Here is a 25,517-nt window from a genome sequence, read left to right on the forward strand (position 1 = left end):
TCTCTCTCTCTCTCTCTCTCTCTCTCTCTCTCTCTCTCTCTCTCTCTCTCTCTCTCTCTCTCTCTCTCTCTCTCTCTCTATTCATCACTGGACATAAATGAGCCGTCCGGATACATTAGCTCACAATTCGGAGACGATCCAACTCACCATCCGGACACTTCATCCATCATCCGGACACTTCATCCCACCATCTGGACACTATAATCCACCATCCGGACACTTCATCCCACCATCTGGACACTATAATCCACCATCCGGACACTTCATCTCACCATCTGGACACTTTATTCCACCATCCGGACACTTTAACCCACCATTTGGACATTTTTAACCCACCATTTGGACATTTTAACCCACCATTTGGACACTTTAACCCACCATCCGGACATTTTGACCCACCATTTGGACACTAACTCACCATTTGGACACTTTAGACCACTGTTCGGACGTTTTAACTCACCATTTGGACACTTTAACCCAATAGCCGGACACTTTAACCCAATATCCGGACAGTTTAACCCACTATTCGGACACTTAAACCCGTCATCCGGACACAGTAACCCACCATTCGGAAACATGAACCCACCATCCGATGATCAATCTATCTATCTATCTCCATATCTATCTGCGTCATTCCATATCAGGCTCATCTTTCGCATCGACGTCATCCCTCCACCTTCCTCTACCACTACCCTCGCCTGCCATCTATCTAACCCTTTACTTCAAACTCTGAAGCTCTCAACCCAGCGATCAATTTCAATCCCTAATCGACGGATTACTCTGAAAATTAGTGCTACCTTGAGTTTAATGTACGCTTTATATACATAGATTGAGCTGCGTATATTTTACTACAATGGGGGAGGAAAAAAATGACAAGTTTACAGATATGGATCTTGAAAAGTAAAGTTCAACTCTAATTCTAGGGATGAAATTAGATGAGGTTTTCCAAAGTTTTGTCGATTTCTAGAATTGTTTCACCTATTCTTCTACATGCTAATTAACACCACATTTCCCCAGGGGGGAGTTTGGACACTGGTGGTGGTTACCAGCGTTGTGGGGTGATAGGAGGAAAAAGGAAGGGGTCAGGTGGTTTGCAGGACGGGTACTACGCTGGCAAGTTTCCAAATGTCTAAGATTTTGTTGTGTGGCCAGGAGTGGATGAAGATGTTTGTGGACTCCATTATTTTTTTTTCTTTTTTTTATACTATATTCCTGTCTGGTACAGAGGCACTTTTATATGATCAAAATATTTTTTTCTTCTTCTGGATGTATATAAATGTATAAAAAAGTGAAAGGATATGTATACTTCATCCAACCTTTGTCAATGGATAGAGGCAACAGACAGACAGACAGACATAGCTTATTACTGAATATTCAAGGCATTAAGTTTAACTTCTAGTCCAACTCCTTAATCTACCTAGAATGGATGTAAATCTGTAAAAAGACCCGAGTTTGTTCACGGTGATCTTCAAGCACTTGACTCTCTAGTTGGACTTGCAGCGAGGCTGAGCATCGTTAAGTCAAATGATGCACTCACACTTGAGGTTGTCCTTCCTCAAATAATGCACTCGTGCTTTTCCCTCCGCTAAGGGTGGCGGCCACATTCGGTGTTTTCAGGATGTACTCTCAGTGAGTGAGTATATGGAAGCACTCTCAGCTGAGTGAAGTGAGTGTGTGTATACGAACAGAGTTTGAACTTAAGTGATTGTTTCATAAGGCCCTTTCTACTGCTTTATGTTTTTAGGGGGTTTCTGCTGGTATGTGTGTGTGTGTGTGTGTGTGTGTGTGTGTGTGTGTGTGCAGAGAGAGAGAGAGAGAGAGAGAGAGAGAGAGAGTGTGTGTGTGTGTGTGTGTGTGTGTGTTTTCAGGTTATCAAGGAACATCAATCATGCGTTCATTTCGTCCCTGTATCTCCTTTGATTATACCATCTTGAGTTCATCGTAAGTCTCTCATGTAAGTAAGTCTATCAGCTGAGTGCATTATCTGAGTTTCCATCACTTGAGTGCATCATCTGAGTGGCTAAGGGGGTGGGGGGAGGTGTAAGGCCAAAGGGGAAAGGAGTAAAGGTGCCAAAGGGCTAGGGGATAGAGGCGGCTGGCTGGCTGGCTGGGGAACCCGTGTGGTGTACAGAGGATCTTGGTTCGATGCATCAGCTTGAAGAGCAGCCCGGCGTCAGCTGTTCCAAGAACTCTAGTCCCTCCCCCACCCACCCACCCACCCACCCACCCACCATCCCTCCCAACCATGTACCCCCCACCCCAGCTACCCTCCCCTCACACACACACACCAGTTCCACTCCATTCTCCACCACTTCCTAGCCACATCCGCTCATCCACCACTCTCGTTTCCTTCACCACCTCACCTCCACCTCTTACACCATCCTCCTCACTCACTAATCTCCTCCACTTTCACTATCTCCACCTCCACAGCTTGGGTCATCCTCCACCACCTTCTTCACCCCAGTCTAACTCCACCTTCTCCACCCCCAATCAACTCCACCTTCTCCACCATCCCCGTAAGGCTCCACCGTACTACTCAGGCAATAACGCTTCTGGATTTACTCCCTTTCCTGACTCCGTCGTTGTTACCTCTCTCTCTCTCTCTCTCTCTCTCTCTCTCTCTCTCTCTCTCTCTCTCTCTCTCTCTCTCTCTCTCTCTCTCTCTCTCTCTCTCTCTCTCTCTCTCTCTCTCTCTCTCTCTCTCTCTCTCTCTCTCTCTCATCTTACAATCCCATGGTTCTGCATCTATACATTTTTTTCACTGGTTCTTTTCTCCTTCTATCCTTTGTTCTTTCTTTCTCTCTTTGATTTCTGTGTCTTTGTTTCTGCATCCATCCCACTCACAGTCTCTCTCTTTCTCTTTATTTACTGCGTCTTTATCTTCATATCCTCTTTTCTATTTCTCCTAATTCATTTTCCAAATTTTCGCTTCAAATCATTCAGTATCTTCAATTCTGTCCTTAAAAGTAATATTTTTTTTGTCATAGGTTTTCAACTTTGATAAGATAATTAAACTAACTGATTTCTATCTTGCTATATATACATTTCTATTTTTATGTTTTATATACAAATTTCTATTTCAATATGTTTTCTATACACATTTCTGGTCTTATATGTTTTCTATACACATTTCTGTTCTTATCTGTTTTCTATACACATTTCTGTTCTTATCTGTTTTCTATACACATTTCTGGTCTTATTTGTTTTCTATACACATTTCTGGTCTTATCTGTTTTCTATACACATTTCTCTCCCTATCTATTTCCATGTTGGTTCTAAGCCATAACTATTATATATAACCATATGTTCTCCTTATATATCTAACCTGTTTTCCCGTTTGTGGCTTGTCCTACTACAAATAAGATTCTAGATTTCTATACCACTATCATAGCTTCAAAGTATAGATTTGGGTTAGAATTCAGAAGACACCTATACATACTTCGCCTACCTTGGAAGGCTTAAATAAAAAATCAAATTAAGCAGTTAACTGACCCTTATATATATATAGTTATACAAGATTATTCACTAAGAGCTTAAGATTACATAGTAACAAGAAAATTAAAAAAGTGTCTTATCCTCACTGTTGAACAAAAACAAAATATGACAAGAATAATGAAGTGTGTTTGTGTGTTTGTGTGTGTGTGTGTGTGTGTGTGTGTTTTTATTTATGTACATAATATTCTCTCCAGTGGACTCCAGTTTACCATAAAGCAAACATTAATTATTTCCTTATTATTCACAATCATGTCATGCTTCGTTAGGGTGGAAAATAAAAAAGAGTTTTGCCAGTTCGTTATATATGCAAAATGATCTTGCTATAACGTAACTTGACGTAACAAGGAAGTAGAGCATTAGAAAAATACTACTATTGTTTTTTTTTGGTTTACATACATACATGCATGAAGGAAAGGGGGAGAAAAAAATATCGACCAAAACTGAGAAATGATAATATAAGAACCTCGAAACGCTTATGACGTGACGTAGTTAATAAGCTTATTAATAATAACAAAAATGAGCTTCGTTGTATTCTATTTGTAGTTGCTTTTTTTTTGGGTTTGGAAGAGGGAATACATGAATAAGAAAAAAAAGATAATTGAATAATAGACATAACATGTGCGTACTAGGAATATAATTGCTACCCTTCAAAAGATGTGTAGAAAATGGGAGTTTTTTTTTCACTAGCTTGCCTTGCGCATTCTACTGTACTCTCTCTCTCTCTCTCTCTCTCTCTCTCTCTCTCTCTCTCTCTCTCTCTCTCTCTCTCTCTCTCTCCGTGTCATATGTATTCTTTCTCCACTCTCACTACCTTCAATTTACACTGTATTCTATTCTCGCATTGCGCACTCCGCTTTCTACTCTCACACTGCGCAGGCCGTTCACCACTTACACTTCTCAACCCATCACTCTACTACTCCCACTTCTCTCACCCTGAGTACTCTTTCCTCTTGACACGCGATCACTTCGCACACTCTCCCCCACTTTGCTGCTCTCACTCTCTCCATCCTCCTTTCATTTACTCTCACCCTCCACTCTCATCCACCACTCTCCTTTCATTGCTATTTTTCTACCTAACATTCTGTTCAGTACTCTCACCCTACACTCTCCATTCATTGACTCGCTCAATACATCCTGCTTTCTGTCTTCAGTCACTGCCTTCACTGTGTTCATCCTGCTTTCTCTCAGTCTCACAAACGCCTCATATTCACCCAACATTAATGTATTTACAGATGTTTTTATACAACCCAGACTCCATAAGGTCTATTATCACATAACAATTTGTATGCATGGACTTCCTTACCACTTCCATTACCACCACCTTTGGCCTACATAGTATGTATATATATATATATATATATATATATATATATATATATATATATATATATATATATATATATATTTATATTCATAAGTTTACATTTATGTTATTCATAGGTATATATAAGGTATTGAATACTAAGGTCAAGAAGGGCATACACACCATTGTTTACATGGTTCCCTCACTGTTGACTTGGACCGTTATGATACGGAGCCGTTTGGCGCCGGGGTCCCCGGTTCGATACTCTGGTTATAATTTCTCCTTTTTTTCATTTTTTTATGTTTTACTTTTGACACTGTTATGGTTTTTTCATGTCTGTATGGTCAGCGATTTTTTATCTTTTTTGTACATATTTTTTTTTATACAAAAGACAGGATGTAGTAGCCTAACTCGAGAAGTACACCTACACTTATACAAAATAGAGTTACACAGGTGTGTGTAGCGATGAAAATGCTTTCGTCTCCCTCCTCGCACAGTGGTAAACACAGCCTGACCCATTTTCTATCAATGGTTATATAACAAACATTGTCAACTAGAAAGGAAAATATGCCCTTAATAGATAAATAAAGGAAACTAATATTTTCATAAAATTTTACAGTCCAAATTATCAATGAAAAACAATTATACCTTAAAAAGATTTTTGATTTACCATAGACGAGAAAGTATCGGAAATTAGGATATAACTATAGATAGCTAATCATATTGACCACCTGTTTCTAAACTAACTTTTGCTATATTCTATATTTTATCCACAGCTAATGAGATCCAAGTCTTGTCTTGAGAGTGAAGGCTGCTACATCCAAAATGTTCTATGGTTAAATAGATAAAATGAGGAATTTCACATAGAACAACACAGAAATCCACATTTCCGTTTTCTTTGTTCACCAGGGGTTACTGAAAGAAACGTTACGGCGCTTTCTCGAAACCATAATTGATTATTCGTTCAAGTCCGTGACAGTTCCCCAGTTACTAATAATTCTCTCTCTCTCTCTCTCTCTCTCTCTCTCTCTCTCTCTCTCTCTCTCTCTCTCTCTCTCTCTCTCTCTCTCCAATGCATCGCTATTTTTTTTTCTCTCTCTCTCGGTTTTCACAGCCTTCGGCTTTCTTCAAATTCCTTAAGACTCTGTTTATACCACTCAGACTCAGCCATGATTTCCGCCTCCCTTCTCTCCAGCTTCGCTCACCTTCTTACTCCACGTCACTGAAAATTCTCGATTACCGCAAACTCCACATTACCGCAAACTCCACATTACCGCAAACTCCAGATTATCACTTGTTCCAAATGGCCACAAATTTCAGGCTACCGCAAACTCCGTATTACCGCAAACTCCAGATCACAGCAAATTTCAAATTACCACAAACTCTGCATTACCGCAAACTCCGCGTAACCGCTAACTCCAGATTACTGCAAATTTCAGATTACCGCAAACTCCGTATTACCACAAACTCCAAATGACCGCAAAGATTACCGCAAACTCCGCATTACCACAAACTCCAAATGACCGCAAACTCCGCGTAACCGCAAATTTCAGATTACCGCAAACTCCGCATTACCACAATCTCTAAATTACCTCAAACTTCAGATTACCGCAAACTCCAGATGGAAGCAGATTTCAGATTACCGCAAATTCCAAATTACTACAAACTCCAAATTACGGAAACTTCAGATTACCACAAACCGCATTACCGCAAACTTCACGTTACCGCAAACTTCAGATTACCATAAACTCCATACGGAAGCAAATTCTACATTACTGCAAACTCCAAATTCCCGAAACTCTAATTACCGTAAATTCCAGTTTACCGCACACTCCAAGTGGAAGCAAATTGCAGATGACCGCAGATTCCAAAATTTACCCCTAACTCCAGATCATCGCAAATTTCAAGTCCGTCGGAAAGTCGAGCCGAGAGAGAGAGAGAGAGAGAGAGAGAGAGAGAGAGAGAGAGAGAGAGAGAGAGTGAGTCAAGGACGTGTCCTCCTCCTCCTCCCCCCCCCTGGTGAACGTGATGGACCTTACCCATGTGGAATGGTGATGAAATAGGAGGAACCTGGTCATCCCTATCTTAAGCCTATTAGGTGTGTTGAGAACCAATCAGAGGGTTCTAAATCCGTGACGTCAGTGAACCGAGCGACCAATCCCTGATTGCTTCCTAGACACCCTTACGATGCACCATGGAGGTAATGTTTGACAGGAGCCCTTGGCCACTCCTGCAAGGAAAAAAAGGCCATCTCCACCAGCTGCGCCTGCTGACTGCTGTTCCTTTCATCCCTTGTGCGTCCGCCCGCCCCCACCAACCGGTTACGAAGTCTTCCCCGAGGGGAGTGTGGTCTCACGCCCCTCGGGAGTGCCACGCCCATCATCGACATGCCCCCCTCTACTTCCCCCAAAAGAAGTACTTCCAGTCCCTGAGGGAGTGGTGACATGTACTGAGGATTCTCACGCCTTTCAGGAGTGCCACAGAAGGCATCACCCCAAGCATTCCCTCTAGCCTTCAGGAGACTCGCGCCCAACGAGGAAACAGCAGTACAGACGCAGGATTCTATTACAGACAGCAGTTATGAGACACATCGAGCATCTTGATGCTCCTGAAGCCAACAGACTCCTTTTCCCCCCCCTCACCCAAGATCGTCATCCGCAAGGATCAGTCTGTTCCCACTTCTGGGACGACTTCTTCCTTCAAAGTTCCCGTCTTGGCTACACCACCGCTGAGGTAGCACTCCTCAAACCAGTTGTTGACTCGAATCGCCACAAAGACTTCCACTACAGATTTTCGTCCCTGACCAAAAGATGGCATCAAGATGCGTCAAATGATTTCCGATTCATTAAGCCTTGGCTGAAGTCGTGGCGGGATGGATTCCTTCGCTTTTTGTCTCGGTGATGCCTTTTTTTCTCTCTCTTCTTCAGGCCCTCGCCTCGGTACTCCGTCTCCCGTACCTTCCTCAGCAGCCGGAGCTGCTAAGAGGTGTGTGTGTTGCTCACAATCCACCCTTCCATCATCACATCCCATCTCATGGGTATGCGAACCCTGGCTCCGTCTGTTCTCATAACTGCTGACATAAACCGTCTACTGAGGACACTCTCTCTCTCTCTCATCTCCTCCGCCACCAGTTCTTAGAACCACAAAATTCGAGGTCGTCGCTCACTGTCTTTTCGTTCGTATATGGCCTTTTCGACAACCCCTTCCACCTGGCTCTCACTTGTGTGTGCGTTGTGTGTGGACCTAATACTTCGTGTGTCGTGTCGGTGTTGTCTTATAGCCAGCGAGACGAAAGTTGTTCGCGAGTGTTGCAATCTCGTCGCTGTTGACCTCAACGCAACACTTCGATTGATGGTCTTTAAGGTGTGTGTTTTGAAAGGAAAGTCGTAGTTTAAGGCTTAAGGAGAGGAACGGTTAAATTCCTCAATACCCATCCAGGTATGGCAGAGATGAGAGGGTTTTGATGGACAGTGTTAATCAGCATGCGATATCGAACTGAATATTATTCTTTGTTAGACACAGGGTGCAAATTTAATTCTTTTTTGGCAGGTGCTACATAGTGCTACCAAGTGCTAATTCTCTCAGGTGGCATTAAAGTGCTGAATTTTAATAAGTGCAAGTGACGTTGAGCGTTCCTAATGTTGTTAGCTGCAATAATGTGCGCAGGCAGCTCTAGTATGGTGTCTGGCTGGCTCCAAATTGTGTTACTGAAAAAGTTTTCCTACGTGCAATTTTTTTTTTTTCCTCTCCTCACGAGTGTTGCTTCTGGCTACGTGCAAATTTTTATTACATGCAAATTTAAAAAGTGCGAATTTCTCGTGCTTGATAATGTTCCTCTCGCGTGGTGAGTTTTTACAAGAGTGCAGCTACGGAAGGCGCTAATGATAGTTCTAAAAATTTAATGTGGTGTGAGTTGATTATAGTCTCTGCCCAGGACTGGTCTCTTACAAGGGTTCTTATGTCTGGTGGTGATCTTATGGCACAGGAATGAGGCCTTAAAGTCGTACTGTGGCACGTAAATGCTCAGATATTTGGGATGGTATATCTCTTTGGGGGCAACTAATTCTTTGGGAGCTTCTAATTCTTTGGGAACTACATTTCTATTTGAGGATCTCTCTACCTCTTTGGGAACCTAAGTCTTTGGGGGCTTCTGATTCTTTGGGGCCTCAGATTCTTTGGGGGGTTCTACTTCTTTGGGGTTTCTATCTCTTTGGGAGCTCTAATTCTTTGGGGTTCTACTTCAATGGGTAATTAAGTGTGGCTGTTAGTGGATATGATTGTACAGTGCGATTCTCCTGAAAAGAATATACATAAACTTGCTAACTTTGTCCAGGCCAGTTGCTGCTAACTGCATCGCTACTTGGAAACGAATCCAGTCGACGCCTCGAACTATGTGCGAGTTAATTGGTGGTTCGGAGATGGCGAGATTGTCCTCATGGTAGAAGTTGGTAACCTGTGAAAAGGGAATCTTTCTCTTTCATTCACTTGACATTCGCAACATTCACTGCTTCCTCTGAATGTCTTTGTCGTTACTTAAGGGAATGAAGGAAAAAATAATGGAAATACGGATTGATTCGAATAGATTATCTCTTTCTCTTTTATTATTTTCTGCAAGATTATCATCGACAACGACAGCGAACCAGTAGCTAACCGGCAACATTTGGTGTTACTGTTGCCACATGTCGGTATATCTGGGTTGTTTGAACGCGACGCCTTTTCCATTAACATGTACGTTGATCATGGTTACTTCGCTATATAAATATCTTTTGCCAAGTGTGTATTCCATCCCCTGCTGTCGTGTCTGTCCGTGTGTATGTTGTGTATGATCTTCACTTATTCATGATTGGTATTCATGCTGAATATCGAATATTTGTTATTCATAACGGCTACCACAGCCCAGTTTATTCATTTTACTTACATTAAGCAACGGTTTTGAGAGATACTCAAATCCCAAAAGATGACTAGGCTAAAACTTGTTGATTAGCAAAGTCTACATAAACATCATAACTGCTTTTAGGGGCAATAGTTGCCTGAAGAAAGAAATTCAATTCGAGTATTCGTGTCAATGAAAATTAGTTTTACTATCTGACGAAAAAGGAAATGAAAAATCATCTTTTCAGAAGAATGTGAAAAAAAAATCCACTGAACTCTACTGGTCAAATCATTTAGCCAAGTCTGCTTCAAGGATATGAGAAAGTATGTTAATATCCCACATGATTAGAGATTTTGAACAAAATAAGAATTTCATCTTTGAAACTTGAAAGTTTTCCAAAATACTAAAAAGAAAAGAAAATATAAATCTTGCATTAGAAGAAAATACTGTTAACCTCTGATCAAAGGGGTATGTATATATCGGGTCTTGACTCGCGGAAGAAAACTTAAAACACAGATTAAAAACGTTTAGTCATTCATACTTAAAGCTTCCGGTATCTTTGCCACTTTCATATTAAAAAATTGTCGAATAATCTACCTATAAAACACTCAAGAGGTATTGATAACATCGCTAAACAATCACATGTTTTATTTTGTATATATTTTTGGGAAGTTTCCAGGAAACGCCAAGAATATTGTAGTTTTCTGCCATGTTGGCTTCCGTCAAAACAGCATATTTATTGACAAGGTTTTGATTCGTAAATTGCTGTTAGCACGGGAGCCGGCCTGTCTATATCGCAGAGCCACGCCCTCCCTTCTTGCAACCTTACACTTGAAATGGAAATGAATTTGAAACGTTTTATTGATAGAAAATGATACGAAAGGGGGAAAAAAATTGGTGTCTCTGAGTTGATTCACTTTTTTTTCTATAGGATCAAAGTATTTTATGGTTGGAATATCAGTGTTGATTGAATTATGGTTTCTAATCGATTTGTATCAGTTTGTTCTTTGATCTGATTATGATTTATATGATTGACATGAATTCTGTCCAAGGTATTCTGGAGCCATAACCACCGTTTGGTGTGAGGGTTGGTAGCTCTGCGATACAATTGGCTCTGCCCTCGCCTTCTCCTCCTCCTCCTCCTGCTGGAGCCCTGGGCCACAAAGAGACCCCCCCCTCCGGCCAACCACAGTTACTTTTTGGTCCCAGTGACCAATGGGAAGCCTCGAGAGATCAAGATTAATCGCACTGACCATTGGGAAGCCACGAGACGTCAAGCTGAATCCCACTGACCAACGGGAAGTCTCGAGACGTCAAGGTAAAAATCCCACTGACCAATGGGAAGCGTCGAGAGATCAAGCACCCAATGGAAAGAGAGTATACATCACAGTATTCGCAAAGAGTCATCGGGAAGGAGGGAGGAGGGACGCTCCTGGTGACGGCCAGGGGCGCTGCCTCGCCCATTCTTGGCACCAGTACTTCCCAGCGGCACCATTAAAATCACATTGAAGATCCGCATTGGTGACAATCATGTCGATCTGGGCTCGCGAAGAAGAAGCACTACATTGGTAACATCTGAATGAGGGAAGAGAGTCTCTATACTGCTACTTTCCACGAGAGAGAAGACAAAAAATAATTAAAAAAACAAATGACTATCTAAGGAAGGATAAATAATAATAATAATAATAATAATAAAGAATGATAAGCCCTAATGATCCACATTGAAGTTTATATTAGGGTATTGAGGATCACGGAGTCCAGCAAGGGCAGTGATTGTCATCCACACAGTTCTTCGGGAGTTTGTTAGTATCACATATAGAATAGGATGAAAACTGAATTGTCTTTGACCTGAATCTTTGATGAAGTGTATTTGTTTAACCTTTTTTTTTTAATACATACTTGTCGTAACGTTAACGAGTCTCTCTCTCTGTAGTTGGTGTGGACTATGTTATTGCGCCGCGAGACGACGCTATAGTTAGTTGGTTTCTGTACATTGAACGCCAGTCACACCCTCGCTCTCTAGCATGTCAAAGACCCTGAATCCATTGTCCTCGGGAGATGCTCCTGAAGCAGACGTCCTGAGTACATGATGCATTATCCAAGAAAAAAAAAAAGTTAAAAAAAAAGTTAAAAAAAAAAAAAGGTTTTACACAAAATCAGTTCTCTCCTTAAACCTTTGTACCTACACCGTGACTGGACGAATACGGACCAATCAGAGCACGGATCTTTAGTAAAAAAAAATTTTTTTTTTTTAATACCTAAACGCTGATTGGACAAGCATGCACCAATCACAGCACGCATCTTCGGATTTGCTATTTTGTACCTCGCTACACTTGAAAGACAAGTTCGTGGCCAGGTGTGTTCGCAGTGCCAGGTGTTGTTCGTGTTGTCATCTATACAAATATCTATTTATACTTATTTAATCAGCTATAACTGTACTGTACATCACGAAGCATCCTATACACACACACACATACACACACGCTACCTCGCTAACCTACCGCAAACGCACGGCAGAGAGAGAGTGAGGGAAAAAGACGCGACGCACACACACACGCACGTCTTAACGCGGTCAGAGAGATAAGATAAAGATTGCTGGAGGAGAGGAGGGAAGGAAAAAGAAAACGTTGCAAGATAGAATAGGTTTTTTTTAATAGTGTAGGAGTCCCCCCCCTCCTCCTCCCCCTTTTTTTTTTTAAAGAAAAAAGATCTCGGGAGGGAAGGGAGGAGTCCCCCCCCTCCCCGTTTTTTTTTTTTAGAAAAAAAAGAGAGAGATCTCGGGAGGGGAGAAAGAAAACGGGAGCGCGGGTGATTGTTGGGATAGCGAGGTAGGTCTGTCTCATCACATAACTACACAATTGCCTGCGCGAAACAGGCAAATAATGACATTGTTCCAGACGGACACCAATTTTACACTGGACCGGTGTTTCTTAGTGTTACCAAGTGATGGAGAGCCACAGGCGTCGTCAGAGCCCCCCTCAAGCGGAGGCCGCAGTAGCCAGCAGCTGTCAGGAGCGCACAATAACCCCTTAGGAAGGGTTTTAAGGAAGCTCTACCCAAAAACGAGTAGGATATTAGGCCCAAAAATATTTTTGAAAAGAAGTGTTCATTATGGATTAAAGATAAACTTGGGAATTAAATTTTGAGAAAAATAAAATGATAGAACTAAGGATTAAAAACGCCATTTCTGGCTGGACTGCCAATCGTTTTTTATCCATAAGAAAATTATGACCTCCATTTTTTTTTTTTTTGTTTCATTTCTAGGTTATGCATAGATAAAAAGAATTACGTTTTTCACTGTTTTCCTGCTGCTGATTCTGCTCCTCCTCCTCCTTGCTAAAGGCTGCCTCGGTGCCTATGGCGCCACACCACAGCCAAGATCTATAGAAGATGTGCAACAGTGATGTATTAACGATCGTACAAGTTTCCAAATTCTATTGCAGGGTTGGAGTGTGGTGGTGGAAATAAAAAAAAAATAAAATAAAAAACGAACCGATCAAAGAAAACGGAAATTTTGCTCTCCTTTTTAGGGGAAAACGGGAAACACAACTGCTGAGGTAGGTGTTGTTACCAAGCAAGAATATACTTACAGTAAAGAGAGTGTGTGTGAGAGAGAGAGAGAGAGGTATATATATATATATATATTTATATATTTCATTGAAATCCCTCATTATACAAGGCTCCTGATAGGTTGAAAGACATCTATGACGTCGCACTTAACCCGAGATTAGAAAACACTTGGCACTGGTCACACCGCCGCCACGGTCAAGCCCCTGAGGTTACATGGTGACGCAGTGGAGGACCAGCCGAGGAGGGGGGGGCAACACCTGCCTGCTGGGGGAAGGAGGTGGAGCAGGAACGGCAGGAGGGAGGGAGGGAGGAAGTGAGGGAAGGTTGGTAGGTAAATGGAGAGGGAGAGAAAAACGAGGACAAAGATGTAAAAACAAAGGAGGAGAGGAAGGAAATGAGGTAAAAATGGTAGGACGAAGAGACGGAAATAGGAAGAAACTGGGAAGAACTGGGCTGAGGACAGAAGGGGTTGGGTGTAGCTGAGGACAGGAGGAGGGGTTGGGTGTGGCTGAGGACAGGAGAAGGGGTTGGGTGTGGCTGAGGACAGGACGAGGGGTTGGGTGTGGCTGAGGACAGGACGAGGGGTTGGGTGTGGCTGAGGACAGGACGAGGGGTTGGGTGTGGCTGAGGAGAGACCATTTTGGCTGAGAGGGAGAGGATTGGTGACTGCCTCAGGTCCGAGACCCGACTTTGATTCGGATAAAAAGAAACGGTTTCGAAAACACGACTATTGAAACGTGAGGTTAAGGGAAAATAAACTAATAATAATAACAATAAGACATAAAAAAAAACACCTTCTGCCGAGAATAGCAACATGAGATCTGCGTCAGGTCGTATTAAAGAATGATTCGGTGGGGATTCAGATAAAGAGAGAGAGAGAGAAAGAAACGTCGCCACCGAATCATTCGTTGAATCACACAAAGAAATAGCTCGAGATACTAGGAGGCATCTAAAATCCATAAAACATAAAGCGAATCGGTGAAACTAAGCATGTTCAGTCGCTTAAAACAAGACGAGGAAGAAGGAAGGTAAAAATCATAACCACTTCTTTTTTTCCGAAGGGCCGTCCGACCTCGGTATAAAACGTCACCACATGTTGTGTGAGATGTGACGCCGATATATCACAGACGATCCGACCTTTGCTCAGAAGCGTCACCTGGCGTTGCGAGACGTGACGCGGATTGATCACTCAAAATGTACATTAAGTAAAGACCCTGCCTCCCTCTCAGCTCGAGGTACGGACCACAGGTGGGTCCTCCTGTTTCCAGATGGTCCTCGCCTGCTAATGGAGGTTGAAAGCCAATCGTATGAAGGGGCTGTTAATAAGCGTTGTTGTCTGCTATACTGTCGATGCTTTAACTGTCGCTGTGCTATGTATGAAGGATGTAGCTTCCCTACTGAAATTTGCATATATGTATATCTTAAATTTTTTTCTTCTCTAAATCTATTGCACATCTCTGATATCCTCATAATGTTTTGGTGGGTTTATAGGAAATTATTATTTTTTTTTTATTTTGAATCTTGACTTTCATATTCTTATTAATAATTTTCTTTTTTGTAAACATCGAATGATGTCCAACTATTACGCACCAACGAACTGTGTCTTGTCTGTGTCTTGTCTGTCTATACAGAATCTGCGAGTTTGGTTATTACGGAGTTTGTGATGGGGGGGGGGGGGTAGGTGGAAAGGGGGGTAGGGGGTAGGGGTTGATATACACACCTAACCTCGTTATGTAGCTGGAGAAACTGCAGCCCTTGGGGAGGGAGGGAGGGAGGGGGGGGGTTGTGTGTGTGTTTGGGTTGTTGGGGAGGAGGGGGGGGGGCTGCTGGGGGGGGCTGCAGGGACCCTCGTTAGCAGGGCTGTACGGACCCTAGTCATATATATATATATTGGCGGACCACCCTGAGTTACCATCACATGGCCTTTGCGTGTGGACATATTTTAGTTCATATATTATCATTCACGTTATCTAAGAATAACGTTTTTTTTTTTCCATTCTTTTTTTCGACAGGAATGTAGTAGAGAAGAGGGAGAGGGTGAAAGTACGGAGATAAGATCCCACTTTTTGATATATATTGTGAGTGGTGCTGCTCCAAGAAGACATGTATGATATTTTTCTTCTTTTTTATCTTCCTTTCTCCTTTATATTCCGCGTGTATTTCCCTGTGAGTACAAAGATTATTATTTTTTTGTTCATTTGTTTTCTTGACTCAGCACAAGGTTACTGGGTAGTAGACATCCCTCCGTAAGGAGAGTTAGAGATCAACCAAATTGGGGGGAAAGAAAAGAAGAAAGAGTTCATAAGACACTGATTCATCCCTTGTGAAATCGTGTGTCCCCTTACACACCATCTAACCCGCTGGAAAGGCCCCGTTTTATTTTCCTTTCTATATATATATATATATTTAAAAGCTCAGACCGATCACAGAACGAATTTCATTGAGGCGATAGAGAAAAAAAAAAAGGGGGTGGAAGAGAGGATGGAGGTTTGGTTGGTTGGTTGGTTGCCGTCTTGTTGCCCACAAGGGATGTCTAAGAACCCCGACCCTGAGGCATTAAAAAGAGGGCAAATCTCGTTAGGGAAAACCTTTGAGGAGGAGATGACTTGAGGTGGAGTGGGAGACTACGCTTGGTCCGGATGGGGGGGGGGGAGGAGGAGGAGGAGGAAGAAGAAGAGGCCTTGAGCCAGCTCTCTCTCTCTCTCTCTCTCCCCCCTCCCCCACAACCCGCGTTTCCCCGCTGTGTTCCGAGGCAACGAGTCGACGTAACAACACACGACTCGGCCGCAACACAAGACAGTTAGCGCCAAGAAACACTTAGCTCACAGGCGGCACCTCGGCTCAACACTGCGGGGAATGAGAGACTCGGAAGAAAATGGTTCCCAATTGGGTGCGTCTGATTATCGCCTTTAAATCTTATTTTCCTTTTTTTCTTTTTTAACTGCGAGCCTCCAATCTAAAATACGTCGGCCACTCAAAGGATGGGGAGTGATGTGTGTGTTGTGTGAAAAAAATCTCTTTTCCACTGATCTGCCACCATGAGTATGTGTGAGTGAGTTTGTCAATGAGATCCCCCTCTGAACACCGACTCCACACCACGAGTACAAAGAACCACAATGAAGACTTTCCTGTCAACTGTATCCGCATAATTTGTGCGCTTGGATCGTACCTGCATCGCTCCATCTGTGGTGGTAGACTGGCTCTCGAGAACAGGGCCTTGAGAGGAAGAACACGTCACAGATAGGACGTTGGTGGTACTTAATTGTATGGGGTTGCCACGTGGTCCAGAGGTTTTTTGTGCTTAAAGGACGTGTGTGTGCATAGAGTCACCCTCAACCCACTGTGCGCTTGTCAGTTTTTCCTACTGCGATCAAGAAGGTCTCGACGCGTTGTCTTTGCTCCTGACGGGGAAGTGAGGCGACAGCGCCTCCTGGTGGGGTGCGCGTGTGTGTGTGTGTGTGGCAGCGAGGGAGCGAGGGAGGGAGGGACGTGCCTCTTAACGTGGTAGATCCTCTTGCCAGGAAGTGACCCCCAACTATTGGCTTATCACCTGAACTTCACCCCGAGCTGTAGATCCGCCTCGAGCTTCTGATCTTGCAAAAAAAGCTACGTATTCTACTCATAGGACATTCTGAGCACAAAACTACGACAAAAAATCGCGATTGGAAAAGAAGAAAAAAAAAAAAGGGGAGAGGGGAAGTGGGGGGGGGGGTTAGGAGGGTTTAAATCTTAGCCCCTTTTTTAATAATCTTGCGAACTGATAACATAATAAAGAGAAAGGAAAAGATTTTCCATCTATGTCACTGGATGAGGTACATATCAATATGTGCAGTGAGTTGGAGGTACAGTCACCGTTTGGAATTAAACTTAAAACACGACAACAGTTTGGGGTGGTGGGTGGGGGGCGGTCTCTCAACCGCTCGCTGGGGGAAAATGACTACGGAAATAAGAAGCTAACGTTGATAGAGAGCCACATACACACACACACACACACACACACACACACACACACACACACACACCTAGCGTTGCGAGAACCATCATCGAATACAAACTTTGTGGGGGTAGAAAGAAAGGAAAAGAAACAAGAAAGTTGAGGAAATCTAAGCTATAAACTAGTCACAGAGCAATACACAAGGGCTAAATTTATCTCTCTATATATATAAACACAGACAGCGAGATGTATAACAGTTAAGAGTGTACATTGTTTATGTGGTAGGAGAAATTATCCTCTTAACATCTTTAGATTATAATATGACATGTTGACGGCCACGATGACCTAGGCAAGTCTAACACAAACAAGTAAACAATACCTAACAAAGGACAGACTATTGGCAATAGTGAGAATGATTAAACTCTCCTTAAAAAGAAATATAGAATCTCCCGACCTCATTTTCTTTCTTTACTCGCTCATCTCATCTCACATGCGTTCAAAATCCACCCTTCACGTCGATCAGGTCCACCTGAAGATACACCATCAACAAAATTACTTCAACTGAGTTATTATCTGCCTCTCTTGTCTTTTAGAACCATCTTTCAAAAAAAAACTTCGTCCAACATTCAAAAGAAAAAAAAAAAGGTGTCTTTTCCCCCTAGTTGCTTTCTCTTCTGCTTCCTTCGACGCTCTTGTCTTCTGTCACTGCTGGCCTGGCTGCTCCAGGCATGGGTGCACCCTGGCCAGCGCCCACGGATTACCAATATGTTGCACAGAGCAGAGAAGAATATAAAGCAAGGTAAATGAGCGATCATTCTAACTGCGAACGAACGAAGGGTGGGGCTTGGGGGTGGTGGGGGGGCGCGCCAGTCGTGGTGGGGTTACTGAAAGAGAGGGGGAGAGAGAGAGAGAGAGAGAGAGAGAGAGAGAGAGAGAGAGAGAGAGAGAGAGAGAGAGAGAGGAAAGGAATGGAGAGAAAGCAAAAACATAATAGATAGAAGAAGGAGGGGAAGAAGGAAGAAATAGAATAAGGAGAGATAGGTTGAGAAAACAATAGAGAGAGAGAGAGAGAGACAGAGAGACAGAGAGAGACAGAGAGAGACAGAGAGAGAGAGAGAGAGAGAGAGAGAGAGAGAGAGACAGAGAGAGAGAGAGGGAGAGAGAGAGAGAGAGAGAGAGAGAGAGAGAGAGAGAGAGAGAGAGAGAGAGAGAGAGAGAGAGACTGTAATTACGCGTCTCTTTCCCCCCTTCGGTCTCGCTCGTTGGTCTCGTTCGCATAACATCTTGGGCGGGAAAGAAAAAAAAAGGGAAAAAGGAAAAAACGAACTTAAAAGTACAGAAATCATGAAGGAGAAAATGAAAAATGCATAAAAGAAAAAAAAAGTTCTTACACAAATTTACGGATGACGTCAAGACTTTTTCATTGTTCATTTCACGATACATTCCCGTTCTACATCAACTCGCATCTCATTTGTCTTTTTTATATTCTTCAACTTCTCTATTATAGACTTTAAATATATAACCATCATCTTCATTCACTCTTCGTATATCTATATATCTCTCTAAGTATATAACCATTTTCCTTCACTCTTCGTATATCTATATATCTCTATCTTCCATAAAGATTCGTTCCCTATCATCTAAATTAATCCACTCTTAAGTAATCCTAGAAAAAAGAAAAAGCCTTTCCGTAGCAAACCATTTAAACTTAAACGTAATTATAATTACATTTTCTTACACTCTAGATTACATTCATAGCTTCGTAGCTCTTCCATAAAGAGATATCAAAAGAAAAGGAATTATCTTTAGTGTAATTAATTAATCAGAAGCTATCATTCTTAATCAGTAGGCTGTTCTGAGTGGATAATTACAGAATTTTCTCCCTAGTGATATTCACTCCTCCAGAATTTAAATTCTTTTTTTTCATTAATATGATTTTCAATAAACTTAAGACCCTGCATTCGTCAATATCATCAGAGAAAAAAATCAGGTAATTTCGGCCTCAAGGAAGAAAAGATAAAAAATAATCCTAATCATAAAAATAAGAAAGCTTAAGAGGCCTTTAAAAAGGCATTTATATTTAGTAGCGCCAGGATTCGTTAGTGCATTTGCCATTCTCAGTTCCTATTCACCACTCTTAAGAAGCGTATATACATATATATATATATATTGTTACGAACATATGTGTGCGTGTGTGCCAACATGTTCGTGTATATGTATGTGTGTGTCTTTGTGTCTGGTGTTGTTGTTATTTCTTATCAGGCCGAGGATTAGGGTCTTCCTCTGCTATTGGCTCGGACCTTACTTCCCTAACCGAGCATTAGGCTTAATAATCCTGTTTTGAAACTAGATGGCGACCAGTCCCTCCGCACCTGGACCCTTATTAGAGGCGTGAGATTAAATTGTCAGTCAGCGTACGGGGTATGTCATCCCGTACATCATCGCCGCTGTCATAAACAAGATAACAGAGGAGGTTGAGCTTTAGGCAAGATGTGGGACGGACTTAGGATCCTCCAACCAACCAGCAGTTTCACGGATACCACCCTCCTCCAATCACAATTGGATCTTAGGCTCATAGCCAATCAAGAGTAATATTGTAGGGTACCAGGGTGGACGCTCGTTCTTATTTGTAATAAATACCTCTGACACTCACTGAGCCTCGATTTTTTCCCTCTCTATCCCAGCGAGGTAAGTAGTTTTCCCTCTGTCCCAAACCCCGAAACCCGAGTGAAGTGCGCGATGTAGACCCTACGGTGTTGTATCGCCTCTGTCATTTAATTTCGAGTGTCATGGAGTATTGTAACTTGTCATAGAAGTGTCTAACAATAAGTGTATCTTGAATCATGTTATCGAAGATAAATTGTCATAAAGGAAAGAGATCTCCTGGTTTGAAATCTTATCTGGAATGTTAGACTCATGTTCAGTGTTAACGTAAATGATTTGTTCCTGATTCATGTGTTTATTTTGTACTCCTTAGTTCTTTCATTATAAGTAGTTTAATGCTGGTGTTTGATTTAATCCCATGACTTTAAGATAGTGTTATCCTGTGTTGTGTAACATAGCAAATCTAATGTCCTTGAAACGACAAGGATCAGTATAGTATTTGTAACATATATATATATATGTAATTGGCGACCTCACTAGAATAAGTATAAAGTTCGTAACAATATATATATATACATAATCACAAGAAGTGGTCAACAGCGAGAGAATAAGTCACATATACCATCGTTCATCATCATCATCATCATCATCATCATTATAATCACCACAGTCATCAGTGTCATCATCATTATGATCATCACAATCATTCTAATCACTATAATCATCATCACCATCACTATAATCACCACAATCATCATCATAATCATTCGAATCATTAATATCATGACCTCAATTTCTCCCCCCTTACATTATCGTCGTCTGACCTTATCTTTTACTACCAGGATTACAATCTTAATTACCAAAGGTTCTGCTAATTGCCCCTGAGGTCTGTATGTAAATTGACCTCCGTGCGTGGCCTGGGTCACCCCTCCAGACGTTCGTGTTGGTAGGCCTGCATTCGTCACCCGAAACACGCATGGAGGCCGCCAACCTCCATCCAGACACACATGTATCTATCGTCCCTTCATTTTCTTTTTCTTTTCTTTTAGTTTCCACTTCCTTCCCTCTATGTTTCATAACCTATATCTTTTCTTCTTCTCCCTTTCATTACCATTTTATGTCTGTTGTTGCCTGTGTTTGTCGTGTTTCTTTACTGGTGTGTATCAATATTCCCTAATTCACTCGTATCTTTCACTATTCATCAGTGTGGTTCATTATTCATCCTCCTTCGCTAAATTACCAGTCTCAGTTATCATCTTTACAACCTCGTCTGAGATACCCCCTTTTTTTTAATTCCAGTAAATCGCTCAAAGTTCATTTTAAGATGACTGCAATCCTAATGTTCTATCTTTGTGTAATTATGATAACATCCCCCCCGCGCTTCTGGTCGCCGAGATAGCTGACCTACGCCGGTGTAGTGAAGATGGTGGATGGTAGGTGGTGGTGGGTGCCCCTCAACCCTCCTTCACCCCTGCAGGAACCGGCTGCAGGATCCCACACGACCGCCCCTGCATTCGTCAAGGAGACGTGGAGGAAGACCCACAACCCCCTCCGCCCCCACCACCACCTCGCTTCCCAACACGACAATTATTTCCTCTTCGCCCCGGGAAAATATTTCCATGTTAATCCGCGGTTGACAACTTGTTTCCCTTCGTTATACTGATGGTGATGATGAAAAAAAAAAAAAAAAAAGAGTTGGTTCGCCTACGTTCTGATGTTCTCCTGTTCTTCACACGTCGACTGTACGACATGAACATCCCAGAATTACTTCTCTCATAATACCAACCGAATATTGAATAGTCTTCCCACAAAAGCACAACACTCTGCTCACTTAAAAAAAGAAAAAAGATATATCAATAATGAAAGAAAATCTACAAATATTGATTATACGCACCAATACGATTCGCTTCCCCCTGCTCACGACATCACAAAAACCCCAGACACGCTGGGGAAACACTCACACACACACACACACACACACACACACACACACACACACACACACACACACACACACCATCAAAACTAGAATCAAGCACATGAAAGAGTTGCTATATACATCTCTAAGAAGGCAGTTGAAGAGTCTATGATACAAGTTAATGAACACAAAACGGGGGGAAAATATATATGTATAATTAGAACTTGGGAAAAATGAATCACAATGAAGATTAGATGACTGTGTGGAAGGCCGGGAATTCATCATAGGGATCTGTTGATCTGTCTTTTAATAAACAAAGTCACAATCGTCCACTCTCGCCTCCACTCCTCCACTCTCGCCTCCACCTGTTCTTTCTCCTCTGGACAGCGTTTCTTCTATTCCTTACCCACTGCTCATTCTCCAAGTAGGATAAACCAGAGTCCAATCTTTCCCTTTCCTGAAATAGTCGCACTACCATGACCAGAATAGTTTGAAACCTCACAACCTGTCTTTTCCTCTCATCCGCTACACATCTTTAAGAGCAGTTCTCATGTATCAACTCCCCTCACACATCCTCTCTTTGCTACCAACACAATCTGAACATCTTTGTGACTCCTGTCTGAGCATCATAACACGCTTGTGGCTACTGGGGAAGGGGTTCTGAACCCCCTTCCTTTTGCCGCAAGAGGCACCTGTCTGAGGTCTGTCTCTGAAGTTCCGTTTCACTGTTCCGTCTCTTATAATAAAAGTTCCTCAAGTTATGAACACTCGCCTTCGTTTTCTTATTGTGGTTTACCATTATTGGTATTATTCTTCATGGACATGATTGATTTAATTTGGTCTGATTTCCCTACGTATCTAAGTGAAATTCCAGCGATTTAATGCAAGTTGTAGACGCTTTACGGATTTCCGAATGAAGGAGATCCGGAACACTTGAGATTCCGGATAATCGAAGTTTTAGATTAAACAAGGCATCCGGCACCTTCCCCTCTCCAGCACTAAGGCGTTACCCTAAGTTTTACCCTTATGATACTAACACACCCCACACCCTCACCAGTCACTAAATCCTCCTTAACCTTTTTGCATAGACCTTGTCCCTCACACAAAGACCTTATCCCTTATACAAAACCTTTACCCTTATACAAAACCCTTATCCCTTACACAAAAACCTTATCCCTTACACAAGGCCCTTATCCCTTGCACAAAGACCTTACCCTTTATACAAAGACCTTACCCTTTACACAAGACCTTATCCCATACTCAAAGCTTTATCTCTTATACAAAGACCTTATCCCTTACACAAAGACCTTATCCCTTAGGAAGTAATCTCTCGTCCCTACGAAAGATTCAAGCGCTTACACTAATCTCGCACAGATTTAAGGTTTACAAGCCTTTTACCTTTTTTTTTTATTTTTTTTCTTACAAATAATATGTGGTCCTTGACCAGCTCTCGAATAAAACAGCTTAGCGAATGCCTTCATACAGTGTTTAAAGTCTTGGCCAGTGAGAAACACGATTCTAACTTAATGCATAGCATGTCAATCAATCTAGAAAATTCTTAGGCTAAAAACCTTACATAGCACATCTCTCCCTGTGTGTGTAGTTACTATCTGTTACACTCCAGATGAAACTTAGAAAAAAGGGAAGGAAGAAAAAAGTCCACAGAAGCACAAAGCTTTGTCCCTTACGCTACATAACTGCGCCTTACACTTGCGAAACTTAAGAATCTCCTTAAGATAAAACAGCTGGTCTGGGCCAGTCAATATCAATAGGGGTTAGTGATTACACACATATATATAAACAAAAGATATTCTCCCTAGAACCAATAGTCTGGCTTTTGTTCATCATCGGGTCAAATTAAGTTTCTGGATATACTTGTCGCCTTAACTTAGCGATAGTGATATAAAGCTACGAGATACTAACCTACACAAATTAGCATACTGACTTACACTTACCTAAAGCGAAAGGGGGTTAAAGTTAACATATATGATATACCGCTTAACACATAGCACTATATTACCCTTGCGGCCAGAAACTTCACTGGAAGATCACGTTAGTGCGGAAAATCATACTATGGCACTACTAGGACTTGACCTCGACAGACATACACACGCACACACATAGGAACAAACAAACAAACAAACAAACACATGGCGCATTGCTTTGTTGTTGTTTTTTTTTCAATATCCAGATTGTTTTTTTTCCATCTTTTTTTTTCCCAATATACAAAACTTCAACGCCAAATATTATGTTAAGTGTTATCGCTCACAACCATTAATTTGATATGGTAAATATGTATGAAAATTATATATATATATATATATATATATATATATATATATATATATATATATATATATATATATATATATATATGTATATATATATAATCAAACTAGATGTCCAGAAATACTCGATATGCCAAGAGTTCACAACACCTGCACATTTCCCCCCTGACAATCCACTTTCATCTTTCATATTCAAACCAGAAAAAAAAAAAATACATTCTGACCAGAGATTAATGTGAGATCGTCTTAAGTTAACGAATCTGATGTCAGCCAACTTCATTCTCACAGCTTCTTTCACTTAACTACTTTTAACTACTTTCGCTTTCTCGAAGGAAAGAAGAGAGGGCAAAACGAGTGATTCATTATATTCTTTCTTAAGAGTCAGTTATTCATTCTACATTATTCTAAGATATGCACTCGTGTGTCTAATATAATGTTGCCATTACTAAACCTAACAGTTAGATGGATCAGAAGTGAGTCGAAGTACTTTAAACATAATTAGTTCTTTTGAGCAATTTTCCTCTTGTTTCAATGTGTTTATCACTTTTTTCCTTAATGCCTTCTTTATCCTTCCTTACATTAGTCCTCCTTCTTTATCCAGCCTCATTCTTGCTTATCCATGTCATTCCTCCTAGTTTAGTTCATTTACCCTTTGTTTATTCCATTATACGTCCTCATGCCATTTGTTTATTCACTTGCCAAGTTTTCCTTGATTTCTTGGGCTTTTCCTTAACCTTCCTTTAAACTTATATATCTTCTCCTTGTTTATCCTTACTTGTTCTAGGATTTCCCTGTGTTTGGTCTCGCCCATCACTTGATTTACCCTTTGTTTATTCACATTTAATATTTGATTTCCCTCTTGCTTATTCTTCTATATCACTTGTTTTATCCCTTACTCATATGACCCTACCGCTTGATTCACCCCTCACTTATTCTTCCATACCACTTCATTTACTCCTTACTTAATTTTCCGTAGCACCCTATTTACCCCTTACTTTTTTTTTCCCTCATCTACCACTTCATTTATCCTTTTCTTATTTCGTCCTACTTGATTCACCCCTTACTTATTCTACATTACTTGAATTATTGCTTACCATTTCTTCTATGCCACTTGATTTATTCTTTTTCCAGCACTATTCTATTAACCCCTTACTTATTCTTTTCCATAATTAATTTATTTCTTACATATCATAATGAACTACTTGATTTTCCTTTCCATATTCTCCATCAAATTTTCATTTACTCCTTACATATTCTCCAACGCTTGAATTACCCCTTATCTTCTCCATTATTAGATTTACCCTCCATTTTCCCCTTAAACACTTGCTTTTCCCCTTACCTTCTCCAATATCAGATTTACCCCCCTTTTCCCTTTAAGCACTTGATTTTCCCCTTTACTTTCCCTTTTTACCCCTAAACACTTTATTTACCCCTTACCTTCTCTGGTATTAGATTTACCCCATTTTTCCCCATAAACACTTGATTTTCCCCTTATCATTTACCCTCACACTTGAATTATCCTTTGCTTATTT

General features: G+C 41.4%; 1 protein-coding gene across 1 annotated transcript in view; it reads right to left on the reverse strand.

Annotated features, from left to right (window-relative positions):
• The window catches only part of heca (hdc homolog, cell cycle regulator), a 188,422-nt gene continuing 162,905 nt past the window's right edge, over positions 1 to 25,517 (reverse strand). Inside the window, exon 6 of the mRNA XM_071683023.1 lies at positions 1 to 25,517. This exon is cut by the window's right edge and continues 49,367 nt beyond it. The gene's annotated coding sequence lies outside the window, so the exon portion shown is untranslated.

This window comes from Panulirus ornatus, chromosome 3 (genome assembly GCF_036320965.1).
Source record: "Panulirus ornatus isolate Po-2019 chromosome 3, ASM3632096v1, whole genome shotgun sequence".
Taxonomy (NCBI): domain Eukaryota; kingdom Metazoa; phylum Arthropoda; class Malacostraca; order Decapoda; family Palinuridae; genus Panulirus; species Panulirus ornatus.